We start from the raw sequence: 15,095 nt of genomic DNA on the forward strand, positions 1-15,095 counted from the left end.
GTAGTAGTAGTAGTAGTAGTAGTAGTAGTAGTAGTAGTAGTAGTAGTTGCTAACATTTATATAATGCCTATTATGGATCAGGCACTGTGCTAAGCAATTTACAAATATTATCTCATTTGATCCTCCCTGGGAGGTACATACTACTATTTTTACCCCCATTTTACAGATGAGGAAACTGAGGCAGACAGAAGTGAAGTGACTTGCCCAGGGTCACACAGCTAGTAAGTGTATGAGGCCAGATTTGAACTCAGGTCTTCCTGATTCCAGGCCCAGAGCTCTGTCCACTGTGAACTTGCCCAGGTCACACAGCCAGTATATGTCAAAGTAGGAATTTGAACCCAGATCTTGCCGAATGATGCCATGTTGCCTCTCAATTCCCTTCAATATGAAAACTGTAGAAAGTATTACTCAACTCCCCAAATTGAGAGAAAAAAGGTCCCAATGGCAAGGATGCCATTCTCCTGCCACCATATTTCTTTTCTTTCTCTCTTTTTTTTTTCCCCTGCCACCATATTTGTCCTCATTCTCCCTAGTCAGGGACAGGGCCATTGATTTTTCCGTGCAGGGGGGGGAGGGAGGGAGGAGGGAGGAAGAGAGGGCTTTAATAACTCCTTCCAGCTCTGCCTCATTTGAGGCTGACTGCAGCCTGGCGTGAGGAAGGGGTACATTTCTAGAGGCACACACAGGACAATCCCACAAATCTGAATTCACAACCCTAGTGTTTCTTTCATTTTCACAGGTGGAAAATTAACTAGTCGTTTTTTCTAACAAGGCTTAATACACACCTCACTACTCCAAAAAGGGCAGAGTTTGGCCCAAAACAAATTTTAAAAGCAAAAACACCTCATCTATTTTGAAAAGGTTTATAAATACTGTAGTAGGTTTCAAAAGGAAAGCTTTTTAGAAAACAAAGCTAAGTTAGTATTGGCTACATTTGGTCTTCTAACAATCAATCCCATAAATCTCCTATTGGGAGTGGTTATTTTCCCCCTCCCCCTCCCTCCATCACTCACTTCTGGCCCTCACAAATATCTGAAAAAACTCACAATCCGCTCTAAAAAGGCTCTCCCTTGGCTTTCACATTTTCACAGTAAATACAAACAAGTAGGCATTTATCCAACCTGATTTGTTGTTCTGTAACTGTTTAGCAAAATACCTCGAGCTTCATCCACATGTGAAAGCAAGACACCTTACTTCCAACATCACACTTCTGGCACGGCATTCTGTCAATGTCCACACTGCTATTGATAATTACAGATCAAGAGTTTCTTCCCTTTCTATAGCACAGTGAAAGCTACCGAAGAACGGCATTAATGTCAAGTGTCCTTATTCAAGGCAAGCTGAAATCCCCAAATCCTTTCCATTAGAAAAAAAAAAGCAACGTAATCCTCTTAAACTCATTTAGCACTTTGAAATCTCTAGTCTCGTCTGCTTAATGCCAGTCTTCCAATAGCATAGTTTTCTAATCCCCAAAGTTTGGCATGGCTGCCTGGCTTGCCCACCTTCTGCTCTGCACCCTCACCAACTCCGTATTTTTAATACTTCAAAGATCAGTGACTTGAACCCCTTCTACAGAGCTGAGTGAACAGTCCCCTCAAGTCACTTGTAGGTGACAAAACATCCCATGAGGACCACTGCTTTCCCTAGAGGCAAGCCTCTCCAAAAGTAGTTAGGGAAGGACTCTGATGAGGTCAAAACCTTCCTCTAGCCTTTCCAGTTGGACAGGAACCAGCCAAACCCACACTCTGCCAGTACCGACTTCTGAAATCCAGAGTCAATTTTCAGATACAACAAGGAATCAGACGGGGGGGGGGCTCCCGATGCACACAATACAGAGGGCCACTTCCTCTCCCCAGTTGAGTCAATAGGAGCACCAGGTTAACCGGGCTGACAGCACACTCAAGTCACCAAGACCTACTAGAGAGGGAGGAGAGGAGCTGAGCGTACACTGGAAAGAGAAAAGCCAAGGAGGGAAGCTAAATGAGCATGAGTCTGGCTGCCAACCATAGAAGCCACAGAAAAGGAAATCAGAGCTGAACTGGCCTCCAGGCCCAAGGCCACGCATCAAGGGAGTGAGACAGGATGGGAACGTGGGTCTCCCCACTCACCTGAGCCTTCCTTCATTGCTGCCTGCTGCCTGCTGCCTTCCACACGGGGCACAGGGAGGTGACGCTTAAGCTGTGATCCAGATGGGCCCTATGGCCCAAGGAGGGGCAGCCAAGAAGGAAGGGAGAATCGAGGCAGACCCTGTCAGAGATCAGCCAGACCACAGCAGCGGAGGAAAGGCGCCTTTTCTCTCTCTTCTTCTGCGATCACACTCAGCCTCTTCTCTCCATTTTTTTTTTTTTTGGTGAGGCAATTGGGGTTAAGTGACTTGCCCAGAGTCACACAGCTAGTAAGTGTTATGTGTCTGAGACCGGATTTGAACTCAGGTCCTCCTGACCCCAGGGCCAGTGCTCTATCCACTGCGCCACCTCGCTGCCCCCATCAGCCTGTCCTCTCTCTTCACCTCCCATTCCATCTTGTTCTTATGGATCTCTCTCTCCTTTCTTCTGTTGTTTTTTCTCTCCTTTTTCCTTTCCTTTTCCTTCTGCTCTTCCCTGATCCTCCCTCTGGTCCCCCTTTTCTTCAATTTCACTGTAAGAGTCGAGAGATGGAAGGTCTTGTTTGAGGCAGAGCCAGGAAACCAGTGTCACTGGATCAAATAGGATGTGGCCAAAGAGTAAGGTACAAGAAGACTGAAGAGGTGGGAGGGGGCCGGGTGCTGAAGGACTCTGAATGCCAAACAGAATTCTGTATTGATCCTGGAGGCCATAGGGAACCACTGGAGTTTACGGAGTGGGGACAACCTGATCACACTTGTGCTTTAGAAAAATCACCTTAGGGGCTGAATGGAGGATGAGTTAGAGTAGGGAGAGCCGTGAGGCGAGCAGATGCCCGACCCATAGCAGGAGCTCAGGTGTGAGGGGATGAAGGTCTGCACCAGGGGGGTGGCAGTGTCAGAGCAGAGAAGGGGGCATGTTGGAGAGATGTTGTAAATGAGACGACAACCAGTGAGGCTTCGGTAATAGCGGATGGGGAGTTCGAGGAGAAGGGAGAGAGTGAGGATGGTCTACCCGCCTTTTAACGCTTGCTCTTACCAACTGACTGTGATCCCTTCTCCTCTTTTACTGGCCGGGTGGTTTAGCCGTCAGTCAGCCAGCATTTCTTAAGCACCTACTATGAGCCAGGCACTGTGCTAAGTGCTGGAGATATAAAGAAAAGCAAAGACAGTCCCTGCTCTCAGTGAGCTCCTAGTTCAATGGGGAAGACCACATGCAAACAACTGTGTACAAACAAGGACACAAAGAATAAGTTGGAGAAAATCTGCAGAGGAAGGCACTAGAATCCAGGGTGACTGGGAAAGGCTTCCTGGACCTGAAGAAGGCTGGGGAAGCTGGTGGTGGAGATGAGGAGTGAGAGCAGGCCAGGCACGGGGCACAGACCGTTGCAACACTCCACGTCAGACTACAGGGCCTGGTGTTCAAAGCGTGGCGAGGAGGCCAGTGTCCCTAGGCTGTGGAACAGACGGGAGGTGTACGACTTAAGAATGAAGAAGGAGCAGGGGCTCGGGGTCTGGAGGATTTTATAAGCCAAACAGAGGACACTGTATTTGTTCCTCGAGGTAACAAGGATCCCGTGGAGGTGACTGACCAGGGCAGCGTCAGCGTCGGACCTACAGTTTAGGAAGATGAATCTGACAGGTGAGAGGAGCGTGTGGGGATAGACTTGAGGCGAAGAGACTGTAAGAGTCCAAGCGTGAGGAGCCGGTGTGAGGAAAGAGCAGAGGCACCTACAAGGCATGGTATGAAGGCAGAACCAGCAAGACTTGACAGCACACTGGATATGGGGGTGAGAGAGAGGGGAGTTAGGATGACACCCAGATTGCATGCCCGGGTGACTAGGAGGATGATGGTACCCTCCAGAGTAAGTGGGAAATTAGCAAGAGGGGAGTGTCTGGGGGAAAAGATTATGAGTTCAGTTTTAAACATGCTGATCTTGAGGTGCCTAAGAGATGGTTGATGTGAGACATCCAATAGACAGCTGGAGATATGAAACTAGAGGTCAGTGGAGAGGTTAGAGCTGGACAAACAAATCTGAGAATCACCTGCATAAGATGACAGTTGAAAGCAGGAGAACTGATGAGCTCATCAAGTGAAACAACATAAACGTGAGAAGAACATAAAGTAAAAATCAATAAATAACATAAAGTGCCCAGCACAGAGCTTTGGGGGACACCCACAGAGAACAAATGTGACTCGGATGAAGATACAGCAAGGGAGCCTGAGAATGGGAAGGTCTGACACGGAAGAGCAGAACCTGGAGAGAAGAGAATGATCAACAGAGTCAAAGGTTGCAGACTGGGAAGGGGCCATCGGGTTGGGCATCTAAGAGATCACTCTTCCCTTTGGAGAGAGCAGCTTCAGTGGAATGTGGAGGTCGGACACCAGACTGCAAAGAGTTAAGGGAATGAGACAAGAGGAGGCATTTCTTATAGATGGCTTTGCCAAGGAGTGGAGCTACAAAAGGGAGAAGAGATATGGGAAGGTATCTGGTAGGGACGGATGGATCCCATGAGGTTTTTGAGGATGGGAAAGCCATGGGTATGTTTATATGTGAAAGGGAAGCAGTTGGTGGACAGGAACAGACTGAAGACAAATGAGACAGTGTGGAGGAGAGAAGAAACGACCTGCTGGAAAGAGGCCAGGATGGAATGGGGTAGAATGGGATGAAAATGCATCTCTACTTTTGCATAGAGAAGCATTTGCTTTGGCAAGAATGTGAAACGAGTGAAGGAGAGACCAGTGAAGGCATCCTGGGAACAGGAGGTGTGAATGAGAAAAGAGGAAGCTCACAGGGAAGACGCCAATGGTCTCAGTGAAATATGCAGCAGTTCCTCACCCGCAGAGAAGAGGGTGAGAGCTGGGGAGCCATGGGTGGTTTAAAGAGGGACGCGGTGCATGGGATACCGAGTAACTAACGTAGGGACGTGAAAAGTGTCTTCCTGCCTCCTCCAGGGCCCACCTGAGATCACATGTGATAAGAGGGCAGCACACCCAAACAGCACAGTTTTGTCACTCAGCCGTACATAAGCAAAGGTGGCAAAGGGTGGCATTAATCCAAGGCAGAGGCAAGATCTCCAACAGGAAAAGGGCACAAGACTAGAGGCAAGAGGACAGAGCAGAGCTGGCCAGTACGTGAGTAATGACATGGGAGGGAACTGCGGGATGGAAGCACAGAGGTCACAGACCGGAGAACAAGTGCTGGGGGTGCCAGGCAGAGAGAGGAGGAATGAGCGCAGACTGAGATCAGGCCGAGCATTTCAGAGTTCACGAACACGGAGGCTGCGCATGGGTGAGCGACGACAAGATCAAAGACACGGCTTCTCTGTAGCCACAGTCGGGTAAAGGAATAAAGTTGAGGAACGAGAAGATTAGGGTGTTGGAGGGAATATTCATGTCTATGGAATTCAACTACACCACACATATTGATGGCATGCACTTTTATCGGCCATCATATGTTATAATCATCGACACACAAGGAGTGTTGGGTTGGACGTGCCAGAGCACTCTGGGAGACACTGGGATCACCACCATTCGGCTCTTCCTCTGCGGGAAGGTCAACACTCCTAGTCCATACTCTATGCACACTCATGGTCACAGCCTACTGACGCACACCATGTATCCCTGCAAAAACCATAAGAATGATGATGATGACGATGAGGTAAACAGAAATATCTAGAGGTGCCATACTGCACAGAGCACTAGGCCTGGAGTCAGGAAGATCTGAGTTCAAATCTAGTCTCAGACACTTATTAGCTGGGTGACTGGGCAAGTCACTTAACTCCTATTTGCCTCAATTTCCTCATCTGCAAAATGGGAATGATAATGGCACCTCCCTCCCAGAATTGTCATGAGGATCAAATGAGATACTATTTGTAAAGCACTTAGCACAGTGCCTGGCACAAAGTGAGGGCTATGTTAGCTATATTAGCTATAGTAAGCTGTGATCATTAAATATCAATCATTTAAAGTTTAAAAGACTACACTTCAAGTTTAAAAGTACAAGTCGCTTCTCTTAGGATTTACAAAAATCAGCACTGAAAGACTGTCAGATAATATTTTCAATCAAATAACTGGAATGTTTAAGAGCTGTGCATTAAGGGATGACTCTCTTTTAGCAGCAGCATCACAAGCATTTAAGAAACCGTCTGCTTGTGAGCATCGGTGTTCTAAGCACTGTGAAGTGAGCTGAACGTCAATTACTTTTCTGGAAAAGAAAAAACTGCAATAAGGAAAAAAATGCAAGAGAAGAGAAGTTACCTGGATGCCATTGAGGATTCATGATAGATTTAAAGGTTTTTTCCAAAAATGGAAACTAAGATATTTCAGAGGGAAAAAAAGATCACCTCAATTTTTAAAAGTATGTTCCTTTAAAAATATCATTCCCTTCTTCTCCTTTTTCCCCAAAGCAATCTTTGCTAATAGCTTATTCATTTCCGCCTCAAGCAGGTCCCCATCACAGGTCCCGTAAAGTTGTTCTAAGGAGCATTTAGACAGTGCTGCCGTCAGGCTCAGTGCCTTTAGTCGATTCTGAGGCCAATTCAATTACAGCAGCTGCTATGATATTTACCTTTACCCCAACACTCTCCACGTCCAACAAAATGAAATTTCGTAAGGTGAACACTGTGTGTTTGTGTACATTGGCAATACCCACATTTTACTTAAATGTTTAACACTCTTGTATTTGCTACTCACGAGATGTGTAATATTCATGATTTATGAATTCACTTTGTCCAATTACAAATGCATAAGAATGATTTACACCAGAGTTCAAAGCCCTTGCCTTCTGAAAGTATATCGGACTCAAAATGAAGTGAGATTAAAATGAATCTATTTAAATACTTACATAAAGCGTTTCACTATATAAAACTGAACACATTAGATTCAGACTTTGAGATAAAAATTTTATACAAATGAAGCTGTCATTGAGATGTCCTAAAATCTGAAGAGATATTATTTGATTATAATAATCCAAAAACTAATAAATTACAATGAAATGATTTTCTGTATTATTCTAATATTCCTTTTTTTTTCCTCTATCTGAAAATTCAACATTCTAAATGCTTCCAGTTTTAAAGAAGGAACTGTGCATTTCCACCCTGGGTTACTGTACAAGTTCCCTTATTTATTTTGGAACTCCCCACATTTCATGTTAAAACAACTCTTACAGGGAAAAGCCAAATAATATATCTCTTTCAAGGACAAATTATAGTCTACATTAAATTTAAAGTCTGAACAGTGTCACTATGGAGCATAATTTTAAAACTGTCATACTATCAAACATCAACAGGTTGATACAGCATCTGTTCCCCAAGTCTGCACCCAAGTTGTTATGGTAACCAGAATGCATACGCTATGTATGTCTCCTAAATTTAACAGATTATTCCAAGTAAATAAAATTAACATGATTATTGGCTAATTATCTTCAAATAATATTCTCGGTACAAACCTATATTTACCTTTTTAAATAGCTAATGGATCACTGCATTATGTTTAATACTAGATGGCTATACTTGTTTTATCAAAGTATTTCACCAAAAAATAACAAAATCTAACTCCCCTTAATTGATATGTAGCTATTTTCTAGATTAAAAAAAATGAAATTAGCTTATTCTCATAATGATATATAATAAAAATGAAGTATCAGGACTTCTGGGCATCAAGGATCAAACCATTTTGAAGGGGAAATCACCACAGCGCTGGGGCAGTGAGGAAGAGCTAAGTTAAAGAACAAGCCCTGCATTCGATGTTTCACATTTGGGGTAAGAGAAGACTCTCCAGTAGACACCTTTGTCCCATCAGCACCTGAGAAATAGACGTGTGGTACCCACACAGTGTCAGCCATGGGTACACAGGCATCGTCTACACAGGGCTGCACCAAGATGGTGGACCAAGTCACCAAGGAAAAATCACTGGAGAGAAAAGCAGAGGAGCCGATGCAGAGAGTGGAGGTTGGGAGGAGGGTCATGGGGAACAAGGGGTAGAGGAAATGGACCCACAGTCAGAAAGTGGGAAGGATAGCAAAGAAGAAGGAAAGCCGGCAGTGTCAGGGAAGTCAGGTATCAGGGAAGGCAAAGGCAAAAAAGTCATCACTGGTTCCAAAGTCACACTCATCTGTTTACTTGGCCCCTCTTCACCAGTAAGATTCCTACCCATTTTTAAGTGTAGCTAAGTTCCACCTCCTTCAGGCTTTTCTTTGAGCTTCCACTTAGTACCAGCTCCCCACAAACACATTTATTTTGTGACTGTCTAATTGCTCATCATGTAAGTAGGGTATCACAGCTATCTGTGCTGGTATATCATTACAGGTACCCCTATCAGACAGTGACTTGAGAGCAAGAACTATGTCTTCTTTTATTTTTATTTTTTGGGGGGTTTTCTCATCACTTCATACAACTCAGCAGGTTCTAGGGTTCACTGTTTTGTATCATTTATTCTTAAGCACTTACACTCAGTTCAGGAAGAATACTTAAGTAAATTCCATGATGGTACACAAAAAAAAAAAATTAAGATTTTCAATGCCATAGACTTTCTCACAGAATTTTATAAATCACCAGAAAAGTCTCCTTTCTTTATTATAAAAATTAGTCTTATGTTTGCAGGGAATTCCAATCTCTGCGTTCTAACTATGTACTGTAATTAACAACATACTCTTGTACTAAATATCAGTTTCACTTCAACTACTAAATTATTCCCAATGCTATAATAGAGTTTTATCACATTCAAAATGAATTCAATCACTTGGGAAAAAAATAGAAAAAGATTACATCAAGCTTCAAAATGATGTTTCCATACTATGTTAGTTTGTTTTAAAAGGAATTTGTCTCCAATTCTTTCCTTCATTACCAATCCCCAACATACACAGTTTATGCAATCATTTTTCTTTGTACTCTCTAATCAAATCATTCTTATTTTAAAGAATTCTTCTGTCTGAAAATGGCAATGAAGCACATTTTCAAGGTCCCCAGCGATCATCTGTAAATATATTTTGGTGAAATTTTACCACTTGGAACTTAAGAAATGCTTTCAGTACGAGTTGGCATTTGTTAACCAGTTCAAAGAAGAATTTTCAAAGATTTTAGTTCAATGATTGAAAATTGAAAAGGGGGACCATTCTAGCAAAACAGAAGGCTCCTGCAGCTTTAAAGACTGCATTAATATTGAACCAGTATAATGAAGAACTGAAAACAAACTAGATGTCCATCAACTGAGGAACAGTAAAACCAATGGTGGTGAGGTAATGAATGGAAAGGGCTGGGCTGGGCTGTGGGCTGGGCTGGGCTAGGAAGGGAGGAAATAGCAGGGACTGTATTATGCTGGATAAAACAATAAGCACGATGAATACAAAGAAGTATGTAAAGATTACACAAATTCACGCAAGGTAAAATAAACAGTCACGAAAACAATAGTAAATGGAAAAAAAAACCAATCACAAAACAATCAAAACTGAAGGGGGCAAAATTCTGAAGAATAAATAATTCCAAAGAAGAGACATGAGAAGACACCTGGCTGTGCTCCTTTGGAGACACTGGGGCCCATAGGCGTGGAATACGGCAAATCACATCAAATTGTTTTCAATATGTTGATGAGTTTTACTCATATTTTTTCCTTTTCTCACTTAGAAAAAAAAAAATCCTTTGTTTTAAGAGATGGATTCCTGGGAGGGGATAAGGGAAATATACAGAGGGAAATCGTTACAATGACCTCTCTGTCCATCACATGCCCGCTAACAAGAGTTAACAAAACTAACGACAAAAACCTTGTCACACAGCATGGCTCCTTTTGAGATCTGGGGATCCAGACGGCGGGTTCATCCTTCCCTGGTTCCTGATAACATCCATGAAACGTCCACAAGCGACCTACCTGCTATACACAACACATAAGCTGGGGCAGCTAGGTGGCGCAGTGGATAGAGCACTGGCCCTGAAGACAGGAGAACCTGAGTTCAAATCCAGCCTCACTCAGCCTCAGACCAAACACTTGACACTTGCTAGCTGTGTGACCCTGGGCAAGTCACTTAACCCCAACTGCCTAAAAAAAAAACCAAAAAAAAACAAAAACAAAAACAAAAACACAACACATAAGCCACAGAGTACTAAAGAGCCAAAACCATAAATAAATGTGTTCATATTCCAAAACTCTGGGTTTAGAATCTGCTCCTTGCTAGCTATGTAGGAGAGAGCCGGCCTAGCTGACCCCACGATCCCATCACACTGAATTCTTGCTCTCTGAGGGGAAAACAACCTGTGACAGTGCACAAAAGCAATTACAGGGCTCTCTCTTTTTTCGGTGGAGCGGGCAGGTGAGGAACATTTTTTAGAATAGGATGATTTGAATCAATTCAATTCCATTCAACACCATCAAAAACACAAGTAAATGAAAAACACTGATTAATCACCTACTGTGTGCTAGGCACTGTACCAGGCTCTAGAGATACAAAGACAAAAAGAAAACAGTCCCTGCCCACAAGGAGCTTACATTCTAGGGGGAAGACAGCATGTACCCAGATTACAAATCAATAAAAGATAATCGGATGCCGGGGGGAGGGAGGGGGAGAGGGCACGGGACAGGCCACCAACCCCTGGGATATCAGGAAAGGACTCTGGCAGGAGCTGAGCCTTGAAGGAAGCCAGAGGTACAAAAGGTCGAGGTGAAGAGAGGCACATTGAAGGCAGGGGGCTGGCCTGTCCAAGCACACAGAAACAGAGAATCAGGTGGAATGGAGGGGAATATCAAGCACCCCATTTTGACTGAAGTGAAGCACAGGGAGCTGGGAGCTTGATGACTGACTGTAAAGACATGAAACTGGGGGAAGTTTGCCCATCATCCTAGCAGCAGTGGGGAACCCCAGAATCTTCCTGAGCAGAGAGTGACAGACAGACCTGTGCTCCGCAGCTCTGAGGCAGATGGACTGCAGAAGGAAGAGCCTGGCAGTGAAGCCCCGTCCACCTGGCAACCTTGCTCAACATGGAGCGACGTGGACCACTGGTGACTAGTCGTTCTGACCATGGCTACTCATATCTTTTCCCGGGCATAGATATGCGGTGAAGCGTGCCAGTGGAGAAGATCTGCCCAGAGGACGTCACAGATCTTTTGTACAAGTGAAGGGTGTACAACAAGTCTAAATAAATATTCCAGAAAAAGCCAGGCACATTACGAGAATGTCCAAATCAGAAATTCCCTGAGACAAATATTTGTGGAATTCAATTCAGAACTGGTACAATTAGCACTCCGTTTACTAGACAACCCAGTTCCAATAAACACTCCAAACAAAGTGGAGCATAACTTCATACACTGTTTTCTTCCAGACTTTGCCTTAGATTCCATTTTTACCTTCATTTCCTTCCTTCTGCCAATGGCTACTTGTGAGCCTCATGCCTAGCCTACTACTGCGCTGCATTTAGTAAACATTTAACATTTGATAAATTAAAGTGGCTTTTTGCCTTCTTTTGAGGCTCATGCCTTATATAAAATCCCTTAAAAACAGTGATTACTTTTGCCATCACTAAGTTTACATATTCAACCTTTTAATGTTACTGTTTAATGGTAGCTGGTGGTACGGAGGATAGAGCTGGGCCTGGAGTCAGGACCTCAAACTCCATCTCAGACACGTACTAGTTGTGTGATTCTGGCCAAGTTACTTAACCACTGTCTGCTTCAGTTTCCTCAGCTGTAAAATGAGGGTAGTAACAGCCCCTACCTTCCAAGGTTGTCGTAAGGAACCAGTGAGACAACAACTGGAAAGCGCTCAGACAGTGCCTGGCCCACACTGGGCGCTATTACTATTAGCTATGATTGCTCCCCAGAAGAATTCCTATGCACTCTGAAATACTGTGAAATCCAGATTCTTCCTTGACCGCTGATACTGTGGCTATCTGACCGGTCAGAAAATACAGACAACAGACAACCGAAAACCTCTGAAGATGCTGGCAAGCCCTGGTGATCAGAACAGACTTCAGCCTGCAGCCCCCGGGACACATGGGCTAAGCTTGAGCTGATTACCACAGGATGGAAACAGGTTGTTCTGCTCTCCACACAGACCCCATTCTTCCATTTCTGGTCCCTCTCTTCCCTAGCTGCTCTCCCCTTTCCTCTGGGTGTCCAGGTGGACCTTATGCCTTCCACTGAGAGAGTTAAAATGTGACCATAATAAAGACTTTTAGAATCATCACTGGTCAACCTCTTCTGTAAAAGCCTCCTCAGTCCCCAAACAGCTGCAATGGGTTGGCCACAAAGACACCAAAGCTGTCTGTCTGCCCACCTCCTTTTCTGGCCTAAATGTCGAGAATGTCTTTTACATCATTTCTTGAGAATAAGCTACCTTTGGTAATCTGCTAAGCCTAACGAGGAACACCATGATGTGACCTTCATTAACCTTTAGGTCACTGGCAGGTTTTCTTCTCCTGATATTGTGACAGTCTATGATTTTAGCCACAGAGCAACAGGAGAGTTGGGGGAGATATTTGGAGACTGGGGGAAAAATAACAGTGCTAAGACTTAACTGGTAAAAGGAACTCCTGGTGAGGAAAGCCCTCCAGCAGTGCAGACGCCACTCCGCAGCTCACCGTCTTCAGGAGCCGATTGTGGCTACTAAAAGCCACACGACCAGCAGGGATCAGCAATGGGCTGTGACCCCTGGTCTTCTTCATCCCCGATATCAGGCTATGCCTCTACAAGGAGAATACTGCTATTCGAAAGATGAAGCAGCCTGGGATCACCAAGAGCAATCTCCAGCTTCCCAGATGTGGCCCCGTCTGCGCTTCTCCTTGATTTAATTCTGGACCCAAAACCTTTTCTACGTGTAAGCCTTGTCTATACTGACAGGCTGACTCTGGCCTGTCTATTTAACGCGTGTCATCATCTGGGCTAACAAGAAGAATTTCTCATCTGCTTCATTTTCCCTATACAGATACAAGGCTAAACTTTCCTGCGTGGTTATATCTCACTGAATAGAGGCCCTGAGGTGTTCAGGGACTCAAAGCAATCAGCACAATGTCGTCCAGAAAGCAGGAGAGAATCTATACATAAAATGAAAACCACAGACAGCATCTATCTCAGGGAGAAAATGGAGGTCCAGGAACTCCACGTCCCCTGGGTGTCCATTTCTGCCTCTCAAGTCTTAAGGATCTCGGCCATTTAGAGACCAAGACAAAGCAGAGCCCCCTCCTCCGGGATTCCTGAGAGACAGACCAGCAGTTCCAAAAAAGGGCGTCGGCCACTGGCGCCTTCCAAGGTTGAACAATGTGCCCGTGACTTCCCATGGCCTCAGGTGTCTGCTTTGGGGAGCACATTATCTTCTATTGCCACTGTGACTTCCCCCACCAGGATTTCAGAGCACTTCCTCTCAAGGATTTGTTGGGCTCCGTGCTAGGGAGCACGAGAAATGAAGGAGAAACATAAGACATTGTCCCTGCCCTCAAGCAGCTGGAATCGAATTAAGAAAATAAGGCACACTTGTCTGTGTGACCAGCAAAGGAGAGAGGGAGGGGGAGAGAGAGAGAGAGAGAGAGAGAGAGAGAGAGAGAGAGAGAGAGAGTCTATAGGTATTCAGAGGAAGAGAAAGACCACTTTGAGCTAAAATATTAGGGGAGGGATTCATGAAGGCCATGGAACTTGTGCCATGCCTGGCAGGCCAGGTTAAAGAGGTAAGCAGAGGCTAGGTCACGGAGCTCCCTGCATGGCACTGTACATTGTACAGAGCCACTGGTGCTTTTTAAGGCAGTGGTTGTCAGACTTGGTGGCTGTGTTGTTCAGTGGTGCTCGACTGTATTTTTCCTCCTTTTTTCTTTCTTACAACGGATGGTGCTCTGGGTATGGGAGGGAAATATGTGGAAATGAAGGTGACATAAAACCAAGAGAGAATAATTTTTTTTAAAGAAAGGAAGCAATATGAGTTAAATGTTTTAGGAAAATTAATCTGGCAGGAGTGTTCAGGATGGCTTCTGAGAGCCAGGGCAAGGAGACCAGTAAAACCCTGTAATCTGGGAGCGTCTGCTGGTAATGGACTACTTACTGTAGAAGCCTTACTGAGGGTCGAGGCCACAGAAATGGAAGCAAGCCATTTAAGAAACATTATGAAGAAAGTGACAGGGTTTGCTGCTTGCGAGGCTACAGGGGAGGAGAGGTCAGAATGAGAAGAGAACTCCTAGGTGGCCTCCTCCAGCCCCTGCCTTCTCATGACTGCATCATGAGAGGATGGCTGACATGATGGGGGCCACTCGAACGCTCCGTCTTCTCAGATGGCGGCAGACCCAGAAGCAGTACCAATGCTCCAAAAATGCGTGCACGCACACGCACACACACACACACACACACCCATACATCCCTCTTTGGAGGTAGAGAAATAATCCTCAACAGACAGCAGGCCGGCTGGCCCAGCTGAAGCAGTAAGACACCCTGAGGGGGAGATCGGAGGCAGCAGGAGCCAGGCAAGCCAAATCACCACGTCCATCTTGATCCTCGCCTCTCCTCAGACCCAGCAGAGATAACCCAAGTGCCTTGGGGATAGCAAGGCCCCCCGAGACCAGCGGCCCTGTTTCCAGCCATCCAGGAAACTAAGCCTTTGGAGTTGCTATCTGCACTTAGCACAGTGCCTTGCACACACCAAGAGATTAATAAGACCTTGTTTTCACTCACTCATTCATTCATTTGCCTAGCAACAAATAACAAGGCCAAGAAGAGCCCACAATCCAAGCTGATGCCCTGTAACCTCCCCGCGCAGAAGAAAAGCAGCACTCCATGGGTTGACAAGGTCCATACAAGGGCTACTCTTTTGGCCAAGAAGGGACTTTGGGCCTAAGGGACAGGAGTGATGAGGAAGGAGGTAAAGGAAGAGAGCGGAGATGAGTGGCCAAAGCAGTGAATGGGACTGACCAGAGGCAGACGTTCATGATGAAAAGCACAAAGGAAAGCGGAGAGATAAGGGGAGAAACCAGCCTGCTCCCTCTGGCAGGGCTACTCCTCATCCCATCGTCCTCGATGGTGAAAGCTGTT

General features: G+C 45.1%; 1 protein-coding gene across 3 annotated transcripts in view; it reads right to left on the minus strand.

Annotated features, from left to right (window-relative positions):
• The window catches only part of OMA1 (OMA1 zinc metallopeptidase), a 68,025-nt gene that overhangs the window by 1,062 nt on the left and 51,868 nt on the right, over positions 1-15,095 (minus strand). The gene's annotated exons all lie outside the window — the stretch shown is intronic.

Source organism: Vombatus ursinus, unplaced genomic scaffold (genome assembly GCF_900497805.2).
Source record: "Vombatus ursinus unplaced genomic scaffold, bare-nosed wombat genome assembly UNPS02009824.1, whole genome shotgun sequence".
Lineage (NCBI taxonomy): Eukaryota > Metazoa > Chordata > Mammalia > Diprotodontia > Vombatidae > Vombatus > Vombatus ursinus.